General features: G+C 45.0%; 1 protein-coding gene across 6 annotated transcripts in view; it reads left to right on the forward strand.

Annotated features, from left to right (window-relative positions):
* The first annotated feature begins 1,733 nt into the window (after positions 1–1,733).
* The window catches only part of AGPAT3 (1-acylglycerol-3-phosphate O-acyltransferase 3), a 94,090-nt gene continuing 68,032 nt past the window's right edge, over positions 1,734–27,791 (forward strand). For 3 of the 6 annotated variants that reach the window (XM_056328618.1, XM_056328623.1, XM_056328622.1), the window contains exons 1-2: positions 1,751–1,978; positions 2,514–2,647. The gene's annotated coding sequence lies outside the window, so the exon portion shown is untranslated. Of the gene's footprint in view, positions 1,979–2,513; positions 2,648–27,791 lie in introns of all 6 variants that reach the window. The other 3 variants (XM_056328620.1, XM_056328625.1, XM_056328619.1) reach the window with 2 other exon arrangements.

Consider the following 27,791-nt stretch of genomic DNA (forward strand, 5'->3'; position numbering starts at 1 on the left):
CACGTAGCGCAGGCAAAAAAGGGGAACATTCGGAACCTCAGTAACTGTTAAACCCACTTTGCTTTAGAGGTCTCCTATAACTATTGAGGGTAGTATTTGGTTTACTGTGATGATCCAGTGAGCACTGTGACTGCTGTCTGTCCATGTTACTGCCTAACATTAGATCTCCTCAAAATCCATATTCTGGAACCAAATAAAAGGAACTGACTTCCAGAGGTAATGAACGTATTCACAGTCTTGAACAAAAAGCTTTGAGAGCTGCAAACCCCCACCATCTTGGAAAGTAAACCCAAGTGGCATCAGTAAGGTGTTTGAAGGGTAATGGTAGATACTAGCATTTGAAAATGTTCTTGCAACTGTGAAGTTCTGGCTTGTTGTTTTTTTTTTTTTTTTAAGTAAAAAATTAGCACCTTCCAAGCTTTGATGCTTCCTCACGCTGCACCCTAGAGAGGAGAGGAAGCCCTGCTCGGCATCACCCACAGAAACCTCACCAAGGCGAATTTCTCCGGCCAGGCCAAACGCAGCTGCTGCAGCCCCTGCACGCAGTCCTGTCACACCCTGAGGAGAACCAGAAGATTCCGAACAAAAACGTTACCTTTCAAGATTTATTTTGAAAAGCAGACCAAACTCGTGATCCCTTGGGTATGTTCTGACCTGCTTCTTTCTGGTACTTGTAGGAACACCAAGATACCGTCGGTCTATGGCGTCATGTTTGTTTGAAATCAAACGGCCGTGGTGGGAGCCCGCTCCCTTGGTGAAGCGCCGCCGTGCCGGCCACCCCCGGCAGGGCACCCCACACCGCCCCGGGGCGGCCCCTGCAGCCGGGAGCCCCCACCCGCCTCTTTTCCCTCATTCGGACCCGGGACTGCGTCTTTATTTATGAACACCGTTATGTAGCGGTTTCCTGCGTTACCGAGAATTTCCGTTATCGATTCCTCACGGTGCCATCTTCGCCCTTCTCCCACACGTATCCCCCCGTCCCTGCGTACGCACCCGGGAGCGCCACTGACAGCCCGCTCACAGCCCCGCGGGCGGCAGCGCCGGGCGCCGGTGGGGCCGGGCCCGCGGGGGGGACGGACGGACGGACGGGGACGCGCACCTCGCTGCCGCCGCGGCCGCGGGACGTGAGCAGCGCGCGCTCCCTCAGGGCAGCCAGCGGCAAAGCGAGCCACGGCTCCCGGGGGCGGCCGCGCCCGGGCAAGGCGGCTCTCCCTCCTCGCAGGGGGGCCGGGGGCAGGCGCCGCCGCCTCTCCCTGAGGCGGGGGAGCGGCGTTTCGGCCGCGGCTGAGCAGGGCGGGGCCGCACTGCCCTCCGCGGTCCCGGCGATCGGGTCCACCGGCTCCCCTCCCCCGCCCGCCGCCAACGGCCAACGGAGGAGCGGGGCGGCGGTGAGGGGCGGCGAGGGGCGCCTCGGGCGGGAGCGGCGACGCCCCCTGGCGGCCGCTCGGTGGCGGGGGCGCAGGCGGCAGCTGGGCGCGGGGCGAGCGGCTCCTCCGCATCGCGTCCCGCTGAGGTGCGGCGAGAGCGGCCGGCGGGGGGTCCCGGCGCGCTGGGCGGGGCGGGGCCGGGCGGGGCCGGCCGGGAGGAGCGGCGGTGGCTGCTACCGCCCCCGCTATCTGACCCGACCTTCCCCCTCCCCTCCTCCTCCGCCCCCCGCCGCCCGGCTCTCCTGCCCCCAGCGGCCCGGGAGGAACTGAACCATCGCCGCACAGGAAGTAGCGGCTGCGGGGAGCAGCGGCGGCGACAGCTGGGGCTGCCGCACTCAATGAGCGAGGCTCCCGCAGCCGCCGCCGCCCGCCCCGCTCGCCCCTTCCCCGCCTCCCGCGGGCAGCGGCGCCGAGCCAGCCCGCCGCCGCCGGGGGGGCACCGCGGACAGCAGCAGGCGGAGGCGGGCAAGGCCGCCCGCCCCGGGGCTGGAGGCTGAGGCGGGCAGAGGCAGCTCCGGCTGTTCCCGAGGAGGCGGCGGCGGGGACCGCAGGTTGGTGCCGCTCCGCCGGCGAGAGCGCGGGTGCCGGGCTGCGGGGGGAAGGCGGCGGCTGGCCGTGCCTGGCAGCGCCCCCGGCCTCGGCGCCCCGCACGCTGCCGGCGCGGACGGCGGCGGGGGCTCCGCCGGGCGCCCCTCTCGGAAGGCCCCAGCGCGCCGCCCCCCGCTGCGGCGGCGGCAGGAGGAGCCGCACCGGGCCCGGCTCGGTGCGCCGGCCGCGGTGCCGGTGCGGTCGGCAGGCGCAGCCCTTTGTGCGCCGGCGGGCGGCGGGGGGGGGAGGCGAGCGGGCCGGGCCCGACCTGGGGCGGGGGGGCGGCGGCGCGGCCGGGAAGGGCACGGTGGTCCCGGCGGCGCGGGCGGGCCTCGGCCGAGGGGCACCCTGCCCTCCGGGGGGTGCGGGCTGGCGGCTCGCGGCCGGGAGGATGGCAGCAGGGCTCCCCGCCGGGCGTGAGGGGAGGCTGGGAGAAGGATGGGCGAAAAGTGGGAGAGTGGTTGAAAACAATTAAAAAAAAATAAAATAAAAAAATAGGAGGAAAGCCCGTTTCTGAAGAGCCTGGCTGCACCTGGGCACACGGCTTGCGAGTGCAAAATGGAGAAGAGCAAACCCTATTGATCTGAGAGCGGCAACCAAACTGGATGCAGTTGTGCCTGGATTCTGTTCAGGTGATGCTGATGGGTTTAATAAGCCACTAACCTCATGTGTAGGCATCTAAATCAATAAGCATATCGATTATCCCCTTATAGCTTTTAATACGCTGTATTCTGAGGGAACTTTTGTGTTGAGACTGATACCTATTTGATGCCGCGCTGGTATGTTCTTCTCATGCGATATCTTTTCCTCTTTGAATCTTCATCTGCCTTGAGTATGCAGAGAGCAGGTGTTGAATGAGAAAGCGAAGTGGCAGTTTGTAGTCATCTTGCTTTGTTTGAAGATGTTCCTCCTTCAAAGCAATATTATTATAATAATCTCATTAACTCATCATGTTATCAAATTAATTTCAAGTCCAAAATAAACTTCATGGCCTTTCCTGCTCTAAGGGAAACAGGCTAGGGTCCAAGATTGCGTGTTTGCCATCAGTGAATTGCTGATACGTACAAGCATGTTTGGGAGTGAAGCCGTAAGCTCTCCACTTGTCTTGGCAGTGTTTATTTTGCGGTGACGCTCTTCACTTCAGGCTCTTTGCTTGAATTACAGATCGTTGGGGTGAAATTAAACAATCACAGATAGGTACGTGTATTTGTTATAGTTTTTTCTTTTTCAAGCTTGATTCTACAAGCAGCGAAACCCGTGCAGTTCAATTCATTTTCTTTCGAGACTGCAGCTGTATATGAGATAATGAAGTTAAATGGAGTTGTTGTAACCTGCAGTGAACTTACTTTGCTGTGGTGAGTGCTGGGCTGTTACAGAGCTCCTTGTGCTGTGGACAGGTCAGGCCCTTGAATTGTACACATAAATGTTCTGGTCTTACCTGTAACTTTCACAGGAGCTTTAGCTTTTGGTTCCCTTCTGTGTACTCTGGTCGTCTTCCCCTTCACATCTATTGTTACTGAACCTTCATGATTAAAATTATGTACATTACGTTCAGTAATTTTTTCAGCCTTTTTTAAAGGCAGTCTTATGTACTTTAAGAAAGTGTCACTATATATTTCTCTCTTAATTCCTGCCTTCACCTCTCCACCCTTATATATACAGGTGGAGAAAGCAGGACAGAGGATGGTTGGTCTCCCAGTACAGCTTGAATTCCACAAGCACTAGAAAAACACCTGATGAGATCGTCCCCACTGAGCACAATTAAAATGGCAGGACAGCTTACCGAAGCTTGGTACTGCAGTTTTAACAATACATTGCTGATAGCTCAGTGGAGGATATGTGAGTTGCACCAAACAAGGGCTGGAATCAGAATGAGCTTTAGTTGAGGTAATGTTGGTCAGAAATAAGCATGCTATTTCCTCTTCTCTGCGTGATTTCCTTTATCTCTGAAGAGATGCATTAACAAACAGGACAAAATTCCGCTTACAGGGAACTCTACTAGTACAAAGTCTATGTTCTTTTCCCAGCCAGAGCCAAAGCTTTCTGCTCTGTGTTAATCTTCTTACAAAATGAAACTGTTGCATAGTCCCTTGCTAGCTTCATTTTTTTCCCCTCTTCTGCCTCTGTTTGCAGAAAGATGCATTGTTTTCAACTCCTAAATGGTATTTTGTTCACTTACAGAACTATTTTAGAATAATTGGTTTTGAGGGTTATTTTATAGGTAACCAGTGTGAATCTTTATTCTGTTTATTGCTGTTACCTCTAATGAGTTCACCTATACTAAATATATGATAGCCATAAATTATGGTAGGCTGCTTCTGTGCTTTATGCAAATACAAAAAAAAACCACCCCAAGAAAGGTTGCATTCAGTCTTGCTACTTTGGCTTATAAGATCGTAATTCTTGATAGGAATGGCTAAGGTACTGACAAAGAAATGTAGTTATCATCTGTAATGGCTAAAAATGCCCTGTTCTTTCAGTGGATTTTTTTAATGTTAATACTGAGTGTTGGTGCATGTGTATTAGTCTGTTTATAGTCAGTGCCTGAACAAAGAATAGGTGTCTAGGCAATTGGTACCTTGAGTGTTACAAGATAAAGAACAAAATAAATGACAAAAAGCAAAGGGAACCCAACATTTCACTGTATCTCAGACTGTTCCACTCCCTTCTGGTGCTGATCCCATAGTAATAAGGGGTTCTCTGTCTAAGCTTGTGTTTCAGGGTAATACCTGGGAACTTTTGCTTGTGGGTAGCTCTTAATAAGTAATTGATACCATCCTTTTAAGTAAAACTAAAAGGAAGGGAAAAGCAAGCATTAGATGGCGTTATCTAAATTTCTTGTTTAACTACGATGTTAACCAACATAAAATGAGAAAAAGAATCCCAAGGCCTCTGCTGTGTGCTTGATGAAGATACTCTTAAATGTGTTATGTGAAAATCAGTTTGCCATCTGATGCATGATCATGTCAGAATTCCAGGAGTCAGTACCTAAGTTGGGGACTGATTATTGCTAGGACACAGGCACATATAGGTAAAATCGGGATAATCTAGGAGGTGTTTAATTTCCTGGTGCACCAAACCAATAGTCTGTTTCCTGTTTTGGTTGATTAATTGCAGAAGTCTAATTTTCGCATGGTTCAAAAGGGAACAAACCCTTGCTTACGTATTTTTTTTTTTATGCTTCTAAAATCAGTGGATACTTATGGTTTACCTGTGGAATTTCCTTGTGCCTAGGAGTGTGCAAGACATGACAGTGATGAGAAGCTAGGCACTTACAGCTGTTACACACAAGTTATAGTAAAAATGAAAGAAATGCTTGTCTTTTGTGTAAAGACCAATTAACGAGTGCTACCTTGGATCTAGTCTTTCACAAGAGCACCTCCTTGTGCTGTGTCTTATCTGTAGCTGTCTAAGTTTGCAGTGGATAGACAACTGTGCAGTGTAGTAGGCAGGACGTTCATTTTGGGAAGCAGGAGGCTTGGGTTCTTGTCCTCATCCAAATAAGTATTAGGTGTTGTAAAAAGGAACAGAGTGCCACAGGGACTCTTTTTCTGCCTGTAAACCCATGTAAAAACCCGAACAGTTTTAGGAGGAGAGTGTGGTGACAGGCTGTGCCAGGGTACCATGGTGCATTACCAGGGAAGTTCTGGGAGGAGGTTGTGATACCTTCCAGGGAAAAGGCATGGAGAGGTGTATTGAAGTGATTTATAGCTCAGATTCTGTGAGGGTGCTGCCCATCACCCGTCAGACTAATGGCCAAAGAGCTGATCAGTCTCGCCTTTGTTTCATGCCTCTGTTTTATGAGGGGGTCAGTATAGTCTTTGCACCCTGAACTTTCCCCTAAGTTGTTGATCTCTGAGACATAAACCTGGGGAAAGCTGGGAGTGGTGGTACATCTGCTTTCTGTGTGCTACTGGTAAATCAACCCAGCTGCTCATGTTGCTTACCCCCACCCCCTTCCATCCCCTCCTCTGTTTGCTATTCTCTGGCACGCGGCTTCCTTCATATATTTTGTAGGGAGAGCTGGCTTGTAATTTTGGGCTGCCACTTCCCCTGGGAATTGGGGAACTTGGGACCTAGGCTCTGTGAGGCTTGCTACTGCAGTGCTGCGTTTTATTTGCACACGCATAGTTGCCAGTTCCTTGGTAGAGAGCTAGGATGAAATAAAGAAAAGAAGAAACTTTCTGTCCCATTTTGGATGGGGAATGAAAGCCAGTGTACTGATTAGTCCTAATACTATTGATTATCTTGCAGTAGTATCAATAATGTGGTGTTTGCTCTCCAAACAAAAGATGTGTTCTATGTCCTAAAGAGTTTAAAGAACCTTTGAAGCTTTGTGTAGTGGAAATGGTAGTTCTGTCAGCCACATCGGCCTTCACCCTGGATACGGCCTTGTTGCTTCATTGAGATTACTGCTGTAGTTTGACTCTGCTCAGAAAAAAAATGCTTATCCTTGAAGCAGGTGTTGAGCTCCCTATGTTTTATGAGAATGAACGGGCATGTAGAGGCCATAAATGTTTGGAGTGAAGTGATAGAAATTTCCTTTTTGGAAGAAGTGGATCCAAGTGTATGGCAGAACGTTTAGAATCCAGCACCTCCTTTCTATTGTGTATTCATGGGGAAAAAACCCCACCCTCTTAAAAACCTTTACAATGCTTCTGCATCTGTGTTGAGCTCTTTAATGGTCAGGTGTAAGTGGTATGACATTGACCTCATTCTGTGTGTAACACCTCTTCTCTGTGCAGGCAGACTTGCTCACTTGCTGTAAAGGAAGTGGTATTTCAGTGAAATTTTTAGTTGCTTTTTTCCCCCCCTGTTGTTCTCATGCATTAGCATTACTTAGGTAATTATAGCGTGCTTGTTAGGAGCTCTGACAGCCTAAACTGAGTTCTTTGTCAAAAATGCAGTGTTTCCCTTAATTAAGAGAGACTAGAAACAGCACCTGAACCTATTAATTAAATAGTCAAAGTTGATATCTATTTAGGATGTATTAATGAGCAAAACAAAATACATTTCTGACGGAAGTGTTGCCCAGAGTAATTGAGCTTCTGTGAGGATTTTTTGTGTAGGAAAATAATCTATTGGTGCCGCAACTGTCACACATGCGCTGTTGTGCAAAATTCATGTGAGATCTTTCCAAATTCTATGGTACTCAGAACAATAGCCACTATTTCTTCTTCAAAGCTCTTCAGAGATGTTAAATAATCCTTGTGACAACCCTATGAAGTGAGTATTGTAGTAATTTTTTATGGATGGCAAAACAATTAATCGGCATTGTCTCCAACTGCACTGCAAAAGTGGGATTTTCAAAGTGCCTGAGACTTGGCCTGCACTAAAACTTGTGGTTGTGTGAGCAAGGGGTGGGTGAGCGTGTCTTTCTGCCTCTTCTAGCTGTAGCTGTGCTGATGAAAACATTTTTGCAGATGCGCAGTGGTCATCGGCATGCAGGTGCGTACATCAGGCTGGACCCTGTGTGTCCTCATAAAGGATGGATTTAGCTTGTTCTGAATTATTCTGCCCGTGTTACTGGCATCACTTCTTGAAGGAGAGATGTGTGGAGCTGTTGGCTGTGCTTGTGTCTGTAAAGTTCATCCACGTGTGAAAGGTGGGCTGCTCAGACTGACTTCTGAGCTCAGGTTTGCTCATTTGTGGGATGAGGTCCTGGTCAGACTCTTCCTGCTGGGCTCTTGCCAGGCTGGGGTTTCTCAGGGTTACGAGTTGCCTTAAGGCTGGGCTCCTAACTCCCTTTGATCTGAAAAGGCTGCAGACCCAGGTGTTTCCTCCACTATGTGAACACTGGTGGTACCTGCAAGCTGAAGGAGGTCAAGATTACCAGGATGTGAGCTCCTGTTTGGGTCAGACCAACATTGTGGCTTTACTGTGCAGCCTAGCTTTGGTTGCTGAGATATGTGTGTCTCTTCTTCTCCTCCACCAGCTCTGCCTGCTGCCCTTCCAGGAATTATAAATGCCACAGCAGATGGCTTAGGGAGGCAGTGTCTCTAATTACTGTTGCTAGATTTGCCTAAGCTTGACTCTGTACAAAGAATGCTTTTTTTCCCTGGATATTCAAAGTTGTTGGTACTTCAAATGCAGATTCGGTCTTTTCAGGGGAACATTGATGGTGGAAATGTGTGCGTTATGTGCTGGTTCAAAACCAGCCTCTTCTTAATACACTGATGGTTTAGTGCTACCAGTTTTCAGTCTTCTCCCATTGGGACAGCTTTCAGGTTCCTGGTAGGCTAGACTGCTTATGGACCCAAAATTTGGTAATGGCTGACTCACCATTAAGTAACACAGCTGTAATCAGTTTATTTGATAAAGGTTTTACTGCTACCCCACCTGAGCAGAGGTGCGTGGCTATATGATTGACACATGCATCTTTAATGCCTAATGCAAGTGTCCATCTCACGGTGGCAGTTGTGATTGATTGATCCAACGTTACGCTGCACAGTGGTACTTTTCTGCGGGCCCCTCGCTCCAGATGCCTTCTTGCAGCCTTGGGCTCTACCACTGTGTTTGAGCTGAACTTCTCTTGCATCCACCCGTCTGGTGTCTGTGGCCCTTGGGTTATTAATCATATAGCCAGCCTGTGCTTTAAATTTGAGTTGAGAGGACTGACACCAAAGGGAAAGAAAGGTTTTCATTTCTTGAGGTCAGTGAAGGTGCTGTGACCCAAGCCGTGCAGGCTCGCTGAGCAGTGTTGTTTTTCCTTCTGGTGGTCACAGCAGAGGGTGATGCCTCTGGTTCCTCAGACAGCTTCCTGGGGTTGCTTGCAGTACAGAGCGTTGAAGCTGCTCTCTTCCTAGGGAGTATGAGTCTCTCATCTCTATTTCAATTTTTTTTATTCTTTTTAAATTCACTTTGCCTCTGAAGTACTTTTGGCTGAAATTATAAGCAGCAGTGGGAATTTGGGCTAGATTCCAGATTTTTTCTCCCCCCATTTCCAATGACTATCTTCATCACTGGGATCATGGGATTGAGGTGGCTCTCGGTAATTTGTGTTTTGAGGTTTTTATCCTGCCTTTTGCTTTCCTGACCAAGCTACAGCAGGGTGACAGTGCCGTGCATTGTAGCAATTTCTGCTCATAACTAAGTCTTCTAAAACTTGTTAGTGTTTTTCACGTTGAATTTGTGTGTGGTGTCACTTTTATCTGTGGAGAGGGCAACTGCTTGAAAATGCATGTTTCATATATAGCTAGCACTGCAGCAAAGATGTTTACGTGATCTCTCTTAAGAATTGAGATGGCTTAGTCTGAAATGTGATGTAGTCTGAAAAATTCAGTTTGCTTTTTGTCATCTCAAGTTGAATTGGTTTTGATGGCAGAGGCTGAACTGGCTACCTTATCTCTCCAGTTGCATTTCCCCCCAGCATCTTTCTGTCATGATACAAAACCTAGGACTGCCAAATGCTGCTCGATACCTTTCAAGCTTTCCTGCCCAAATACTCATCAGAAAACATTCAGTGAGCCCCCTCCCTGTACTCACTCTGAAAGGATTGAGTTTGCATTCATTTTCTAACAGCCTTACAGTAGCGTGCCTTAAGCTGAGCTCTGAAAGCAGTGGCACTACTTCTGCCTGGAGAAGTGCCTTGGCTGAAAACCACTAGACACTGGGAGGTTAGGTAGCAGCAGGGTTACAACAAGTTTTCCTTGGTCCTCTGCTTTTCTCTAGCCAACACTTGCTGGCTGCTGCCAGGGACATGTCGAGATGGGGTGGACCTTGGCTCTGACCTGGTACAGACATGCTTGTTTGCTGCCTGGGTTCTGCTCAGCCCTAGAAAAAGCATTCAGCGTTGCATTTGAAATTAAAACTTTGGTTAAAAATGGCATTGCTTCAGCTTGCTTGTTGCAGCTGTAGCCATGGCTGTGAATTGAGTGCCATCACTTAATTCATGGGAAAGGTTTTTGGAGTATGTAGTCTAAGAATGAAGATATGTCTGTTAAACATGTATGTATGCTTACACTATGATCTTTATACTGCTAGCAAGCTCTCCTGGGTGCAGCTGTGCCTATACCAAAGCCCTCTTGATGGTACTTTTTTTTAATGTATAGCTTTTGCTAGCAACTTAGCAATAAGGAAATAAGTTTTACTGGCTGAAAAGTTTAATTTTAGTCTGTGTACTATAGTTTTTTTATGGTATACTCCAGTACACTGCTGGAGTAGTATATTGGCTTTTCAGTAGCAATATCACGCTGGAGAAAGAGCTGACTGAAGTAGTGGTGATATTAAAGGGAATTTTATGTATTAGCTTGGAAAGCAGGCTTTGTAGCTTTCCAGGATCCAAAGGTATCATTAGCTTTCCTGGAAAAAAATTAGTTTCCTTGTTTTGCTGTTTACGTGATGAACTGGCATTCACAGCATTACCTTGGTTGTATTTCACAGTGAAAAACAGATAGTGTTCATCACTGAAATAACAGGACCTGCTGTATGCAACCCACTATGAGCCTTACCTCATTCAGGTAATCTGACTGTACCTTTGTCTACAGCAAAAGAAAGTGGTACGATCCTTTTCTTTTTCTCTTGCATTGTTTTTTTTTTTCCTGTCAAATTTTTGTGTCCTAAGCCTTAAATGTTTTCAACAAATGCAGTGATCTCAGCATTTATCAAGCACCCCTATTGTGGGTCTGGTTTGAAGGTTGAACCTGTGGTTTTCTTTCAAGGCGTTATGGGTGGAAAGGCAGTACTTTTAAGTCTTATCTGCACTAATTCTTCTGAAGCCAATTCAAAGGTGTCTTGATGGATCCCAAAGGAAGCTGTGGACTACTGGGAAGGTTTATCTATGGGTAGCTTGGCTTGCTGAGCCTGAGAAAGGCAGAGGATGTGTTTTTGTATGAGGGAAACAGGCAGAAGCTTTACTGCACTTGGTGTTGAGTTTGAAGTTAGTGCTGGTTGCTCTTCACACCTGCTGCTGCGAAGGAAGGCACGTCTATTGAGGACATGATTGGGTTTATAATGGGAGAGTGAAGACTTGCTTTTCAGTGAAGGAACATACAAAAAGAATGTGGGTTTCAGACTGGTTTAATGAGCACTTCCTTAGTTGATTTGATTTATTTTAATAAAACTTTGCCTAGATAGCTTTTTTAATTGAATATTTAAGGAAGTTGAAAGCAGGCATTTTACTGTCTCTTTAATTTGTGCTGATACGTGGTTTAGCATAATTATTTTTTAATGTCCCTTTTAAAAGTATGGTGCCCTCATCCTTTTGACCCTCCTCCTTCAAGAAAAAGTGGATTTAATTTGTTTGAAGAGAAAGGTCTACTGTATCACAACTCTGTGACAAGGAGGCAGGGGCGGGGCGGGGGGGGAGTGTGTGAGCTTGGTGAAAAAATTGCTGGCTTTTAAAGTGGTGGGTTCAGGCCAAAAAGCTTTTAAGAATGGTTTGAAGCTTACTGTGGCATCTGTAAGCTCCCTGAACCTCAGGAATTCAGTTCTAAAGATGAACCTTGTGGCATTACAGAGATGCTTTTTACTGGGTGACCTAAAATAACCAACTTACAGCTTTTCTTTCTTTTTTTTTTTTTTTACCCCTGCTCTTCCAGCAGGCCTGTCCTTTTCTTGTTGATTGTCATTAACTTTCCTGAGACCTGGGTCCCTAAAGAGGGAACAGAGCCATATTCTTGTGTCTTCAGGCTTCTGTCTGATCCAGTGTGGGGAGCAGTAGAATAGTGGAGTAGTCCTGGGAGGGAGCGTTTTGGTTGTCACAGGGCAGATAAAACTGGCTGCTTACCGCCTGTTTAGTTGGCTCCTTGCTCCTCCACAGTGTGATAGGAATATCAACACTGAAAAAAGCTTGGCAGCACCTTTTCTAGTGGGATTGCAATTTAGTCTGCAAGGAGTCGTCTGCTGGTACTCTTAATCTCTCTCTGAATAAGATCAACCGCAGCAGCCTCAGTTTTCGGTGATATCATTGCCTCCATTCATTTGTGCCTTTGTTTATGCTGGAGTCTCTTCTTTAATGCTTTTCATTAATGCAGCTATGTTAGCCAAACATCTAAGGCAAAAGAAGGCCTCAGGTTTGCCTGTATTCCTGTCAAATACCTGTTTTGATAATAACCAAAAATGTAGTGCTTCCACTTAACAGTTTGAAAACTTGAATGAGTTAGTCTTCGGCGGTTGCAAAAAAACCCAAATACCAAACAAAAACCCAACACGCAACCCCAATGCCAAACCCTTCTCTTATTTCTGACCTGAAAAAAAAAAAAAAGCGAACATGCTAGATGGGTATGCACGCACACTCCTGCAGAATGGCTCTACTCAGCATGAGCTGGACTAGGCATGCAACTGAAGGCATCACTTTTAAGAAACACCTTTTCCTGCAAACAAAGCTGTAAGAAAAATTGAGTGAAAAAATTCACAGGGATGTCTAGAAAACATTACCAAAAGGAAGGTTTACAGAATGAAGGTTGTTCTATGTGGAGAACACCTGACAACCTGCTGCAAGAGGAGAAGGGAGTGAACTGCTCTCTGTGCCCACTGTAGAGAGGACAAGTTAGGGATTTAAGATGCAGAAGGGAGAGCTGGAAAGCTTTGGGAAAAGCTTTCTGTTGCCAAACGGGAGTTGTGAAATCTCTGTTGCTGGAAAGAACTCAAGAAGAAAAGATCCTGGCAGATGCCTGTAGGAAGGGTTGGGCTTTGGCGCTCCTGCAGCGGGGACTGGAGTGCTGGGACCCTGGTGGGAAACGCGCCCTTATGAGATGTGGGCAAGGGGCAGGGAGGAACCAGGGAACTTAAGTTCTGGCCATCCCTGCTCATCACTTACGTTACCATGCAAAAAATGGGCAGAGGGGGACATGACAAGAAATCAGTGGTCATGGTGAAGAAAATTTAAAAGTGATGGAGAGGCTTAGCTGTGAAAGTTTGGGGACAGCTTAAGTTAGGTGACCTTTTGAAATCCCCTTCACCTGTGCACACTACAGTTTTAGTTTGGTAGATATTCATGCTGCAAGCCTGCTCTGCTCTAGGAGCCTCACGTGCTGTGAATTGCAGCACAGGACAACACTGATCAATCTGTGTGTCAGACAAAATCATCCCAGGAAGGATACTGGTATTTTTGGTTTTTCTGACAGAACATCCTTTTAGTTGATGGCTGCTTCGTATCTTCCTCTTTAAGTATATGAAACAATTCACTTGCTGTCCATGTGTGTTTCATGCAGAAGGTGGAGCAAAGCCCTGAAGATGTTGACTTTAGAGATGAGCCTCAAAACTGGAGCCTGAACCATAAAGACCTTGGTGCCTCTTTCCTTTGGTTTGCTATTCTGTTAGCTCTTTGGCTCTCGGTGAATTTCTGTGGCACAGGATTAATTCCTGAAGACCAGCCAAAATACCTTGGAGTTGCTCTGGCCAGAAGCGGTAACTACCAGCAATGCATGGACGGCAATAAACAAAAGCTGAAAGGCTGGGTAAACCTCATTCAGAAGCTAGCCAGTATGTGCCTGCAGAATTTAAATGCAGGCTCTGGTTTTCTCTACAACAGAGTACTGCTTGCCTTTTTGATATTACAGCCATTGCATGAAGCTGGTGGGTGCTGAAGTAGTTTTGCAGAATGATAAGCAATGAATTAAAATCTGAGTCAAATTCCTGGCTCCCTGTACTGGCAAATGCTTCTCTAGCAAGTATTAGAGATGAAGTACCAGAAAAATTTGTGGACTGTGATGGTCTGTCACTCTGTATGAACAGAAAAGAAATACTGTCTGGGTTTGTGAAATGCTTTCTTTTACATGGTATGCCCAAAATTGTTTGGCAGGATGTATGGTCTTTGTGTGTTGGTAAACCACAGGCAATCTAGGATGCTCCACACAAGAAACTTCTTGTTCTTTGAGTTCTCTCCCTAGCAATGGACAGTGCGTAACCTTGACAATGCTAAGCTGTCATCGACTGTGTCTGAAAAACCTCATCAGAAGTGTGTTTATCTTTAATATAAATGAAACACAACGTACCTCCTTAAGACCATGAGGAACTTCAGTTTTCCCGTCACTGACTATGGATCGTGTGCCTAGGTAGCAGAGAGAGAACTAAAATAAATTGAGCCTCTGTTGAATGACTCAATAGCTGTTGGGGGAATTTGTAATGTGCTGCTTTTTAAAATGCCATATGCTCTTATGAGAGGGGAGACCTGCTGTCTTTCTGCCTTAATTCCAGGACAGTGTTAAAATGGGATTCTGTATGTTGGAAGCATTTTGGATGTTACTGTTCGCTAAATGGACCCCATATCTTAGAAAACTCCATCTTTTGTAGGTAACGTAGTATTGGAGTTCACAAATCTGACGTAATCTGGTGGAGTTACACCTATGAGAGAGGGTGTGAACAGCAGAGAGCCATACTTGCGTTTTGCAGTATGCATTTTCTCTGGCTAGCCAGTGAGTCTCCGTTAGTTATGTTCTTCTAAACCTAAGAATAATTTTCAATTTGTTATACAAATTAAAAAAACACTGCACTGATACCGGCCCTCCCTGCAGGGGTGTCTGACAGCAGTTGTGTTCAATAGGTCATAGCAGCACCGACCATGTGCAACTTGGTTATAAAGTGGGGATTTTTTTCCCCTCTGATTTTTTTTGCTTGAAACTTTAGCTTGCAGATGTTCTCTGGAAGAGTGTTGATTTCTTCAGGCAGGTGAATTTGTGCATCTCCAGTTTACCTTGATCTCTTGGTGTAATTTTCTCTTGTTCATCTCCACTTCTTCGTTATTTCATCCACTTAATGTGGGTTTTGTTAGGCTTTTTTTAAGCATTTAATTCAGTTGCCAAATTAACAGTAAGGAACAGGTAAGTTTAATGCTGCGTTGCATGGCAGATGAAGTATTAGCAATGCTTAATCTTTGTGTATTTTGGTTTTGTACTTCCACTGTAATTAGATCAGTTTTTGTTTGTTGTACCTCTAAACATTTTTCTTTTATACTAGGCATATTTGGGGAAGGGAGGGGAAAAAGGAGGAGCATTAGGGGAGTTTAACTGTTCCTGGATTTTCTTGGATTTACCTTTAGGTAAGCTTGTCTGCCTTGGGGGCTGTGGTTCTTTCCTTCCTCAGTCCATTGTAGGATTAGGTAGGTAGCCAGCAAGCCTGAATGTAACACGTCCATGTTCGGGTAGATGCTGCCGTTATTTCAGCTATGTACCAAGCCAGCAGGTTTTGGAAAGGGTCTGGGTTGAAATAGAGGAGGGAGTAGGGGTGGGGTGGGGTGGCTGTGCGGGTTCATCTGTTCAAACCGTCACTTTCTGGGACTGCCTGTGCCTGCTGTGCTCCAAATTCCTACAGTGCATCTCTCACAGCCTTGCTTACTGCTTCTTGGGGTCTGTCTTTCACATCTTGAATTTGCTGTTTGTCAGATTTCTTTATTTCCCCACCGTGAACTCTTGGGGTTGTTTCTGCTGCTTCTTCCCCACGGTACCCTGCTGAGGCACTTTCCGCTGCCCTCGCAGAGGGTGGGAGGCTAGGACTGCTCTCCGGAGGGCTCTTGCAGCCATTTCTTAGCAGCTGTCCATTTTTTAGGATGGCAGTATCTCTTTTTCTCCGCAGTGCGAGTTTTCTGCTTCAGGTCTGGATTCAATCCTGATTTATGTAGCGATCCTATCTTAAGACTTGTTCAGATGTTAACGTAGCACAGCCAGCTTTGCAGTTCTTGTGATGGAAGTGATAGTTCCCATGCATGGAGGAAGCTGTGTGAGCTTGCTGAAGACCCTGGTTATATTGGCCAGTTCTTGACTGCAGCCTTCTTAGTTGTTTGGTGAAGGGTTATTTTGGGATGAAGAATGTAATTGGGTCAAAAATCAAACTTCAGCCAAGGATGATTTATTTCGTATGGGTATGTTTTGGTTGTTGGGAATCACTCACAACAGAAGTTGGAGGAATTGAAATGTTCAAACTAATTTTTACTAGTGGTCTTTCCTGTTGGCAGTAATTGGCTTTCCTGACATGGTTTCATTTCAGATTCCTGAACACTAATTTCTGTTTCATATTAAACATATTTTTGACTGTCTTAACAAAAATGCTTTGGTGAAAGTAATAAAGTCCAAAGGTGGAACAAAAACATTTCCTTTTGGCTTAGTGTTTTTTCTGTGGATCAGCTGTGGCTGTGTCTTGTTTTGACCTATTTCATTCCTGGTATGAATTTGAAATTTCAAGTCCTGCCAGTGAGTAGAGTAAACTTAATAAAACACTTGGATAAGGTAAATTTGGAGTAATTGGAGTACTTGGAATCTTAAGCCATGCCACAGTCACCTTTGTGCACAGGTCATTCCCATCAGTAATCGTAGTGGCCTTGGAGAACAGCATTAGCAGCTCCATGCAGGTAGAAAATGGTTTCTGAAAGTTTGCGTATCAGGTATTTAATGTCTACAGTTAACATCTTCGATACCTAAAACCTGAGATTTTTAGTTCCTAGTGTACTCTTCTATATTGGAGCCTGATTTTGCTCTTTTCTTAATGAAAAGAAACTGTCATGATCTCTCATAAGGCGATAGCAGGGGATAGTATTGTTAATCACTTGATATATTTTGAAAGCCTAGTGCTTTCATGCTGCTATCTTCTGGTTGCCTTCTGCGCAGCTCAGCTTTTAATATGTGCTCTTCCTCTCATGGTTGCTGTTCTCAAAAGTTTCTTCAGTTATTTGTTGGACAGATACCATGCAAAGTATTATAAATGTTTCCTCTGAGAAAGCAACTTTCTTTTCTGCACACTGAAACAATGTGGCCATCCACCAAATGAAGTGGCTGGAAGGGGGTGGGATGTACAGGCTGGGCTAGTTCTAAAGCTAGTTGTAGCTTCCCTGCTTTAATTACATGCTGTAGACACTAGTGGGTTGACTCGGGTATCTGAACATCTGATGTCAGTTTGGGCATCCTGCAGGGTATTTCTCCTGGCCTGGAGCCACCACTCTCAAAGGGTATAGGTTTTCCAGTGGTCTGGTGTTACATCTGCAAGGCCCTTGTGGATGTTGTGGATTTACCTTGGAAACATCTAAAAATGACACTTGCTGCCTGCGTTTAGAAACTTAGATCTTTTCCATAAGTGTTGGTAACAATTTTGAGGAAAAACTTTCTTCTGCCTGTTAACCTAGAAGCCTTCATTACTGATGTACTTTTCCTCAAACTTCAGTTGTCTTTTCACTTTCTTGCCTCAGTGTTTGTATTTAAAGCCAAAACCTTTAAGTATCAATAAGTAGATACAACCAGATGTCAGTGTGTGGATTCAGCTGGATACTATTTGACTCTCATGAAGATGTAATTTCATAGCTGTAAGGCTTCTTAAAATTACTCTCAATTGAAGATGGAGTAATCTGTAATAATGTTGCATGTATTCAATGCTGTAAAAATGCAGGTGCGTAAATGTATGAATAGTTTGCCTTCAAAGACGGATACTTACAGGATTGCAAGTGCTATAAACCTTAATATTTTCATTGTTGGCAGGATCAAGTTTTTTATTATGCATTGGTTTCTAGGCTGCTGAGCAAAGTAGTGTCTGATTGTTTGCAGTCATCCTTATTCCTGGCCCACAGCGTCATAGCCGTTTCAATGAAATAGCATGCCTCTGCTTTGATGAAGGCAAAATGAGTAAAGTAGTTATTGGTACAGTGAGGTTTTATTTTTTCCTAGTTTCCCCAGTGTCCTTTAGCAGTACTTCCAAACAAATAAAGTGAAACACTATGTGATAGCTTTGTAATAACTCTGATACTCTCCAGAAACAAAAGAAAATCTCTCCAGAGGGTTTCCAGCTTTGGAAAAATATTTGTCATGTGAAAAGCAAGGCCATTCCCTAGCAAAAAGTACTTGCATCTCTGTGCTTTCCAATCCTGTTATTCACCAAAACACTCAGGTACATGTTTGTCCTCTTGATTTTCAAGATTCTCATGTGTCTTGAATGAAGCTGTTTTATTATCAGTCATAAAGAATATTTTGGACTTTGGCCATAGCTGTAAAACCACCTTCGAATAGAAAATTAGAACCATCTTGAGCTGTGGAAAGGATGATTAGTGACGATACTAAGAGAGAGTGCAGCCTCTGAAAATCAGTCACATCAATGGTGCAAATCCAGATAAAGATTCATGGAGTTCCTGAATGTTGTTGATCTTGGTGTCTGAATGCCTATCTGAAATGAAGGTGATGCAAGCTACTTGGTCGCTAAGCATTGAGTTTTTTATTAAAACTCCTTGTATGTAGGTGCATATAAAGGGTCTACACTATGGAGATTCACTTGGTTTATGTTTTGAGTAAGCATTTAATGTTTTAAATACCTTTCCAGGAGGGAAGGCATACAGTAGAAGGAGAGAAGGTGTTTTTTTAGTATATATTCTCTTTCTCTTAGTTTTTTCCATGTCAAGAGGAAGACAGGAGCGTAGCTGGCTGTTTTTAAGAATCAAGCAATAGGCAGAGCTCTAAGCCTAGAAATAAAAAATTAGAAACCTTCCTCCCAGCTCAGTAACTCATGCCCATCTCTGTAGTAATGCCTAGCGCTTCAAATGATGTTTAATCCAGGTTATCACGCTGCCTGAAAAGCAAACATCCTTTCCTTTGGAGTGCATCAAATGCTGGTTGCAGTTGTAATTCCTGTGTCCAGTCTCAGAAGGTGTTAACTGTGTGCTTATTTTTACTGTTTCTTTGTCTGAAAATCAATGAGTACTTTGTGTATGGGTCAACATACATTCTAGTCATCAGTATGTGAACTGAAAAGCAGAAAGCCTTACTTGTGACAGCGTGTTATAACACTGTAATGAAATAGGTAAATAATACTATAACTAGTGCTTTGTAAATAGCTCAAAGGGTGTTTGAGGATCGTTATCAAATGCCACTTTGTGGCACAACAAACCACTGGCCGTGGGGCTGAGTGTGTTTCCAGGGGCTGGATGTAGCTTGGGTAGGAGGTAGCAGTGGAGCTTGTGGTGCTGCGGTCGGGGTTGGGCAGCAGGGCAGGACGCTGGATTGAGAAGCCAAGTCTTGTACTTGGTGAAATCCACCTGTGAGACATTACTTGTTCCTTCTGACTGTGAGAAATATGCTTATATTGACTTGTGCCGGTCAGTAAAACTTGCTGAAGTCTATGACAATTTTTTTCAAATTCATCTGCCTGCATATGGGCGGTGCCAGGGCTGGCCGCGGCAATCCAGAGGGCATTTGTATGTTTGTTTTACCTGTGCGCTTTACCCTGATTATGTGACTTTTCCAAATGGTATTTATGTTTTAAGCAACATGAGATTGCGGCTGGCCCTTTGAAGGATGCAAGTGGTGTTGTGCACACATAAGGGTCAGTACGTACTTGCTGTTCCTCTTGGGCGTGCTCTGCACCAGCATGGGCTGGCGCCAGCCATTTTAGCAATGCCTGCCTAATCTTTTGACATACTAGCGGCGCGTGTGGCTGGACACATCTGGCAGTAGCAGGGTGTGCAAACATGCAAGCATCTGACCAGCTGTCTCTTGTGCTGGTGATACTGTGGGGTGCTTCATCTGCAGAAGAGCCCTGGATTAAGGAGAACGCCTGAACATGGAGTCGGCTGTGCTGTTGGAGCAGAGGTGAAGTCTTGTGAGCTGTGTGAGGTGCAGGCAGAGGTGAAGTCAGGGAGGCTGCTCCTCTGGCTGTACCTGGGGATCCTGGCCCCATCTGGGCAGCATGTGGTTCCTCTGCCCCTGGAGCAGCAGCCCTGCGGTGGGGCAGCCAGCAGTGCTTCTCAGGGACCCCTCTGCAGACCCAAGCCTGCCTGTTAAGCAGCTGCAGGTCTTTGGTGCTGCAGGATTATTTGTGGTCTAGGAAGGGTGTTGCAACCTTATTTCTCAGTTTACTAAAAGTGGTTTGGGATTTGATATTTTAAAGTGTTGATTGTTTGGGGGGGGCGAGGTGAATGGGGAAGTAGTAAAAGAAAAGCTGTAATACTGCAAGGTATCTCCTCTGAAATGTATGAGATCTTAATCCCTTTACTGCAGAACGCACTATACTTAGGATGTCCTATCAACGTGAATTTTTTTCCCATGTGCCAGTAGATATTTTAATCTTTAATTATTCATATTGTTTTATGGGTTCTGTATCCTTGAAGCAGCAATTTTTTTTTTCTTAAATCTCTCATCCACTTAGAAGTCTTTATGTATGAATTTGTTTCCTGGGAGGATAATGAGACAGCTTTTGCCTCCCATGATATGTGGAAATAAATGCATGTGGTGAATGTAGAGAGGCTTTTCTTTTCTTTATTCTTTCAGTTTCTTAGCAGGGTAGGAAGTGGCTCTGCTGTTCCATTTTAGCCTCTCATGGCATCTGGGAAATGAAAATGAGAGGAAACCTAACCCCATGCTTAGGCTGACAATGGGGTGTGAAAACAGGCTTCTGACATGTAGATGCCATTGACTCTCTTTCTTGCAGCTTGAAGGCAGACGTTCTTATAGCAGGACCTAGATCTGTCAAATTGAAATAAGAAAAAGTCTTTTCTCAGGATCTGACTGTTCATTTCTCTCTTTCCTTTGCCTGCCTTTGTGTTTAGAAATTTTATACAGAGGAAAAAAAAAAATATATTAAAAACAGGCTTATTTGGATAATGTTAGTTTCTTAGTCAGATGTTGTGTGTTCTTTTTTTATCTTTGATTTAAAAAATCATGCTGTGAAATTAATCTGAAAAGCAGTAGGTAGATTAAAAAGGAAATACTCTTTTTTTTCACACAAGTAAATGGAGCTCCCAGGAGCAGAGCGACTGGAAGCAGGGGTAAGTGTGCACACAAGAAGGAATAAATCTCTTTGACTGTGCTGTTTAATGCTTAAAAGGCTTTCTGCATGGGGCGTGAGTAAACTGCCAACTGTCTTTAGCATTTGGGAAGATTTATTCCCCTTTCCTTGAGTCATTCTGGAGTCACTTGTGTATATCTATACATTAGCAAGGTTTCTTCTGTCTCTTTTCCCATTACCTCCAGAGTGAACATTGCTTGGGACTAATTCATGCAGCGTGGGGGTCGCAGAGCTCATCCAAAGTAGTATTACATGAATTGTAAAGGGTCTTTGGGGAGTGATGGGGGAGGGGGGAACATCTTCAAATGTCTGTCATTATTTGTCTTTGGTTTTGTCTCCTGGTTTTTAAATCTGGAATGGAAGAAGCTATGTGGATGGAACATAAATGAATGCAAAAGGGGCTGTACCAAATCCCCTGTTTTTACTTCCCTAAGACTTTTAGGAGGCTTATTTTCCCTGAGTTTGAGTTTTGCCCATGACTTTTTGTGTATATGTATGATGCTCTGTGCGTATTCTGCCTTTTTCTGCCTATGATAGTTGCAGCAAACGTAAGCTTTTGTGCAATGTTCATCCATATAGAAGTTTCTGGGTTTGTGTATTCTGCTGGGTATGATTTTTTTAGAGGAAAGATAGAAGTAAACCTGAATCTGATCATAGAATGGTTTGGGTTGGAAGGGACTTCAAAGATCTCCTAGTTCCAAGTCCCCTGCCCTCTGTCCGCCTCCCCCAGCAAGTTACCATCCCACACCTAGCAGAGGTGAGAGAAGCCTGGCAGTGCTGCCCTAAATAAACTTTCTTGCTGTGTTCAGAGAGGCTGATTGCTTTCATTGATAGAGCTGTAAGCGAGACAAACCAGCCTGCTTTAAAGCTTCTGTGGATAATGAATCAGTACATTTTGGTCTGTCCTGTATTGTTTACCACCTCAGCTACTCTAGACTATAAAGATCTGAACTTAGACTATTATGTGGCAGACACTTTTAATTTGGTTATTGTTATTTGATCCTGTAGTTGTTGCTTAAAAAAGCCAACAGAAAGAGCCCAGAGCGATAGGACCTTGCTTCCTGTGCTTTTGTGTATCTATACCTGGTGTCTCCTTTCCTTTCGCGTAGATCACAACGCCTGCGCACATCTGATCCCCCACAGACCTGGTATCCAGGTAAAGTTTCGCTGCTGTACCTTGTCACGGAGCTCAAAACAACAAAGTAAACGAACAATGGCTCTATTGATCGTGGCAGCGTGCAATGGAATACAGTGACTTTAGAAGAGCATCTGTTTGCCTGTTTCGCTTGGACAGGGGATCACTAAGTGTAAGGATTTGTCACATGGAAGAATCAGGCTGCGAGTGAGTGTGGCTGGGGGCATGTCTTAGGTTTAGCATTTTTCTGGCTTATTGTTGTGTGGTGTTGTGTACTGCCTACACAATGTGAGGCTGGTCAGAGTACCATGTGGTAAGCTGGACCTGGGTTCTCTGGTACAGCGAGTTCTGTGCTTGGAAAACTCACCCTTGAAATACTCAGTGACCTAAGGAAACAAATAAAAGTTCTTTTTCCCTCATGGTCGCTCCTTGCAGACTCTCTAGCCCCAGTCTCCTGCAGAATTGGTTTCTCTTCCTGTGTTTCTTTTCTTCCTCCAATGGACCTTCAACTAATTATAATTATTATCATACCATAATAATACAATTTTGTGCATCCTTTTTCTTTCTCCTTTTAGGTTGCTTTTATTCATTCTACTTCATTACTGGTATGCTTTGTTTCTATGTGTCTTTTTCTGTACTTTCTCTTCCTTTCTTTTCCTGCCCCTTTTACATTCCCCAGCTCCTTCACACTCCCTCTCCTTGGGTTCTCAGGTCACAAGACACAGGTAGAGGGTGTAGAAGTGATCCCAGGGTTAACCCTCTGTCACATAAATCTGTATGCAAACTATAGCTTGCCTCCAAGAAAAAACTTCCAGACTTGATTTAGAAAATGGTTAGTCATGAAGACTGTCCTGCCCTTGGTAAGTTCTTCCGGTGGGTGGTGATCTTTGCTAAAGTACTTGTGACCTGAATCTTTTTTAATTTCATCCAGAAGCTGGTGGCTCTGTGTTTACCAAGCTTTAGTTTCAGCAGTTGAGGTTTAATCTGCCACGGAACTTGTTTCCATGCAGGGACTTAGGCTGTGATCAGGTTTGTAGTTTTGGGGTTTTTTTCTTTAAGGTTGAAACGGCTGTCCTTGTTGGGTTTCCTGCTGAGGACTTGTTTTCTGGTGGTTGAAATTGTTTGGGAAGCTTTCCCGTGCACGCTTTTCAGTCTGTGAAAATAAGAGTCCTTGAACTACTGAAGGCAGAACTGGACATGGTGGTGTGGATGTGTGCAACCCTGTCTCCTGTTTGTATCAGCTGCAGCAAGTCCCTGTTTCTTTCTCCTGTTCCTTCCCATGCTTCCTGACCACCACCCTGCATCTTGAACATCTCTGCTCTCGCTTCTTCTCCAGCCTCTCTTAAGGAATTTCCTTTACCTGCTCTGCTTCCCCTCGCTCAAGGACTGTCCCAGCTTTCTGACGATATGCATATTTTCCTCTTCGCCATTTCCCCAGGGGCTAATTTTCATACCTTTTGGGTAGAGGGACTGATGGGTCTAAAAGCCATTGAGCAAATATTGGAGGACTGTTAGTATGCCTCTACTCTTTGGACTGGCTTTGGAGGAAGCAATGATTCCAAGTCATGAGACTCACCAGGCTTGGAAATGAGCCACATACATAGTGTCCTCCCTTTGTTTTCAGTGGCTCAGTATTTAGAATTAATGAAAAGCTATCTTTTTGTCTTTCCAGGTGCCTGTTAAGGCTTTTGTGGGGAAAGCAGTCCATTTGGTCACCTGCAAGAAGAAAAACAGTGGGGAGAAAAAAGCAATAGGGCTCATACACAGGACTCTGTATGGTTAAGATCTTGATAGATAGGCAGTGTGTAATAGTTTGTACTACAACAGTAAGGTCCCATTTTCTTCAAGCCTTATAGTTGGCTGGGCTTGAAATAAGTATTTGAGGCTGTTGATTTCTCAGTTCACAAAGGTAGCACTGGAAGGTATTTGAGGAGAGTGAGTGCTTTTTTCCCACCCTTCAGTCTGACTGTCGGACCAAGCCTCTTTGCGGAAAGACTGTTGCTTGCCTTGGAAAGGTCGTTCATGTATTCAAATAACAGTGCACAGGAACAGAAAACTTTCAGAGCAGGTGTCCAGAGATGCAATAGAAGATATCTGCTTGTCTCTTCTTATATCTGTTACCACAGAATCTGGTGAACAAGTCTCCAGTTGCCAGCAGGAGAAAAGTTACAGTGAACAATAAATCGGAGGTCCACTGGGAGCATCCAAGGCATTGTCTTTCACGCGGACTGAAAGCTCTTTTGTGGTGTGTGAAAAAAGAACAAATAAGTAAAACTTTAGTGTGCTACTGATGGGACGTGTGAAGCATTAGGAAAAAATTAAAAGCTTGGGTTACTTGAAGTTCTCGCTGAAGTTAGATCTTTATCTCTGTACTGACAGAATCAAGAGCAGGTTTTATTTACTTTCCAGAGAGAGGAGATGATCAGTCTGTCTGGCATGGGAATACAAACCCACTTTTGTTCCTCAAAGTCTAAAAATTGTTTGGTGGAATAGATTATATTGTGTGAAAAGCCCTTGGAGCATATGCACATTTGTGATTGTACCTTTTCATTACCTGGTTCTTTGCCTTTGCATGGAGAGTACAACAGTCCTGGAGGTGAGCTGTTACCTGTCACTGAAAATGTTGCCCATAGGGAGACTGTAGTAGTCCAGTGGTAAATTAGTGTTTAGTTGAACCAAAATGCAGTTCTGTTCCATAATGTTTCTCTTCCCATTAAGGCAGCTTGGAAATAAAGTTTATCAAAGCTGGAGCTACCTTGTACATTTTATTATGGATTTAATTTAACTGGCCTGTGAGCTGTAGAAGGGCAGGATGATGCTGATCAAGTCTTTGTAACTGAAAAAAGCCAGTTAGGGAACAGTGCTTATTTATTAGACTTCCTCTCACAGGCAAGAGTACTTGGGAGCTTTATCTTGTGTGATGAGTAAAGAATTCAAGTTATGCAGGGGTTTTTTTAGTAATGATGGTAGATCTTCCTATGAAAAATTCCCTATGATAATATATTTTAGTTAAGGATTGTTCTGCATGAATACTTCTACGCAGACAAGTATTTGCATAAAATTTTCCATAAAAGTGAAATAATCCAGACTATGTCCACCTGATGGCTTTGACGTACCTCTCTTTGAATCGGCAAGTGTGCATGGCAGCTTGATTTTTTGCAAGGTTAGTGAGTTGTGGGCTCTTCACTCGTTGTTTGGGCTCTGGTTTTCACTTTCCAGTGCATTGGAAGCTTTCTAAGGACACCAGACTTTTGCAAGTGCGAGCTCAAATACCAGTTCCTGTGATTCTTCTGTCCTTTTCAGTTTCAGGTTTTGGGTTGCCATCAGGCAGCAAGGTGGAACCATTGCTTGGTGGCACAATCCTGAGAATCATTAAGGTATTTAAGCTGCAGCATGTGCGTGTGTGGTTGGGCAGCCTGGTTGCTCAGGCTGTTCAGCTGCAGTGGTGCTCACCTGATGCAGGTGGCGGAAGAAGTTGCATTGCTGTTTTTTTGAATGTCCTTACCTGCGGCAACCTGTCCTGAAGATGTTTTTGCATATGGAAATGATCATGGCCTGATTGGGAGAGATAACCATGGAGGACAAGGGCAGCTGCTGGTGGGAGCGCAGCCTCTGCGTGCTGAGGGTCAGCATGGCAGTGCTGGTGCTGGTCCAGGAGCTCTGCGAGGGAGCACACGGACGTGATAGCTCGCCTCTGCCTGGCGCTCTGTGCAGCCATCACCGCCTGGGAAATTGCTGGTATCACTGCTCCGGATCCATTGCTTCCCAGGGCAGCATCAACTTTTGATGTGAAGAGCTGCTTGTCAGTATGCTGGAGGGCATTAGTGCAGCAGTGGCTCCAGGAGTGTCTTGGGGTCTGATAATGCCATTTAGCTTTGAGCCTTCCCTTTCCCAGCCAGGCTTCCTGGTGTGTCAGTAGAGAATTGGCCTTAATCTTCTTGGAAATTCACTAACTAGCAAGAGACCTGTCATGTCAGGATCCTTAAACTGGCTACAGTATCTTTGTCAACAAGAGGAAATCTACTTCTGTAGAAAGACGTATTTTTCTGTGGTTGCTCTGGGCAATGCCTTGTTTGCCATTGCCCTCACCTTGGTGCTTCCCAAGCAGTTAGGTTTTTCTTCTAAGGCAGATGGCAATTTTGAGGATTAAGGAGAGCATTCATGGCAAGGCTTGGTGCTGCAGTCTTGAGGGCTGCTTTTTTTTGGGTGCTTGAGCTTGTCTGTGAGAGGAGTGGGAAAGGGAAAAGGTGGAAGCCTCATTTGGCGGAAGAGGTGCAGTAACCTCTGCAACGCGCTGAAGAGGCAGGAAGACTGCTTTTGCAAATTGCAGCAAGTACATAGGACTGCATAGTGGCCCCATCTGGAGCCCTCCGCTCCTGTTTGAGGGTTCTTAAAGGTTTTTATTAAAAAAAAATATAGAAAATACTTGACATACATTTTGAATTGATTCTTTTGAGAGGCTACTGAGTGAAGTTAACAGTGCAGACTTCAAGCCAGTGGATCTCAAGTTGCTGCAGAAACTTTCCTCAAACTAGTACAGCTTTCATGAAATACAGATGTAGATACGTCACAAGCTCATTGCCTTTGGGTGCACATGATTGATACTATCCTTGAGAGAACTGCATAGCTATGGGTTTGTCTTGACCTTTGCCACGTGATAGAAAATGTTTTCTGTCTTGCTGTTACTTGCATTGTTCAGTAGCAAAAGCCTTAGGTTTTGCCTTTGCAGCATTTTGGAGTTGAAAATCCTGTGGATTTCCTAAGGGAATGTGCTTGTTTCTTACGTGCTGTGGGATGTGCTTGGCTGAGGATGATAATTTTGGCCAAGAATGCTGCACCAAAATGTTTTCTACACAACGGGCTCCTCCTGCAATCGCATTCAGCAGCTGTTTCCTCATATTGCTATCTTCTGCAGTGCTGTCCTCTGCCAATTCTCTCCTCTGTCCCTAAGGAGAGTACACACTGGTGAGCTGATTCATCAGCCCAGTGATTAGCTGTGCTCAAATTAGTCCTTTCCCCAGGCTTCAGAGTATTGTCCAAACATGAACAGGAATGGATGGTACTAAGGTATCAGTGTACAGCTCTGCTCAGGATTTATCCTTGGCATTTCTGTGGGTCCTGTTATCCCATTTGGAGGTGGAACCACTTTTGTTCCCTTTTGCAGGCAGCTGCCAGATCTGCTTAGTCCATTCCCTATATTGACCTTTTTGATTACTTTCACCCCTGCCCCCCAATTTGGCTGTTTCCTGTCTTCTGCTACTTGAACCCCTGGAAGAGAAGCAAACTGCCTGATAAAGAGATTTTTTTTTCCTTTTGTTCTGCAGATGTTTCTGCGCTCTCTGGGGAGCAAACACTGAGGTCCACCAGAGGATTTATATCTAGGTGATGATAATCTGAGTGTGTATGAGATCTGGTATCTCTCAGACTTCAGTGGCTGCTAAATGGTATTCGGTGGAGGATAGGTCAGCATGCACATCCAGTGCAGGAACTGGGAAAGCACAGAAACAGGACAAGAAATTAATGGGAAACTATTCCAGTCTGTAGAAACAATTATAAAGATTTGGGGGGTGTGCCCCCCCCCTTAAAATATTGTTCCTCACCTCCCTCAGTTTTGGAGAGCCCTTATAATCTCTTCATCTCAGGATGAACCTGGATGTGAGGAAATGTTCCCTCCATCCCTTGGTATTTCTTTTGTGTAGGATCTAGGTACCCATCTAGAACTGTGGAGGAAATCAGGGATCAGGGCAGCAGACTTCTGTGCATGTCTGTAGCAGAGTCCTTGTATGGGAGGCTGATGATGTTTCACAGCGAGGTGGAAGGGGGCTACATTTGGGAAGTAGTGGGTCAGATTGGACTTGATTATCTTAAAGGTCTTTTCCAACCTAAATGATTCTATGATCAGCAAAGCACTTGGTGGTGTTACCTGCTGGAGTGCTTTGACTGCTGTG

The sequence above is a fragment of the Falco biarmicus genome, chromosome 2, assembly GCF_023638135.1.
Source record: "Falco biarmicus isolate bFalBia1 chromosome 2, bFalBia1.pri, whole genome shotgun sequence".
In the NCBI taxonomy this organism is placed as follows: domain Eukaryota; kingdom Metazoa; phylum Chordata; class Aves; order Falconiformes; family Falconidae; genus Falco; species Falco biarmicus.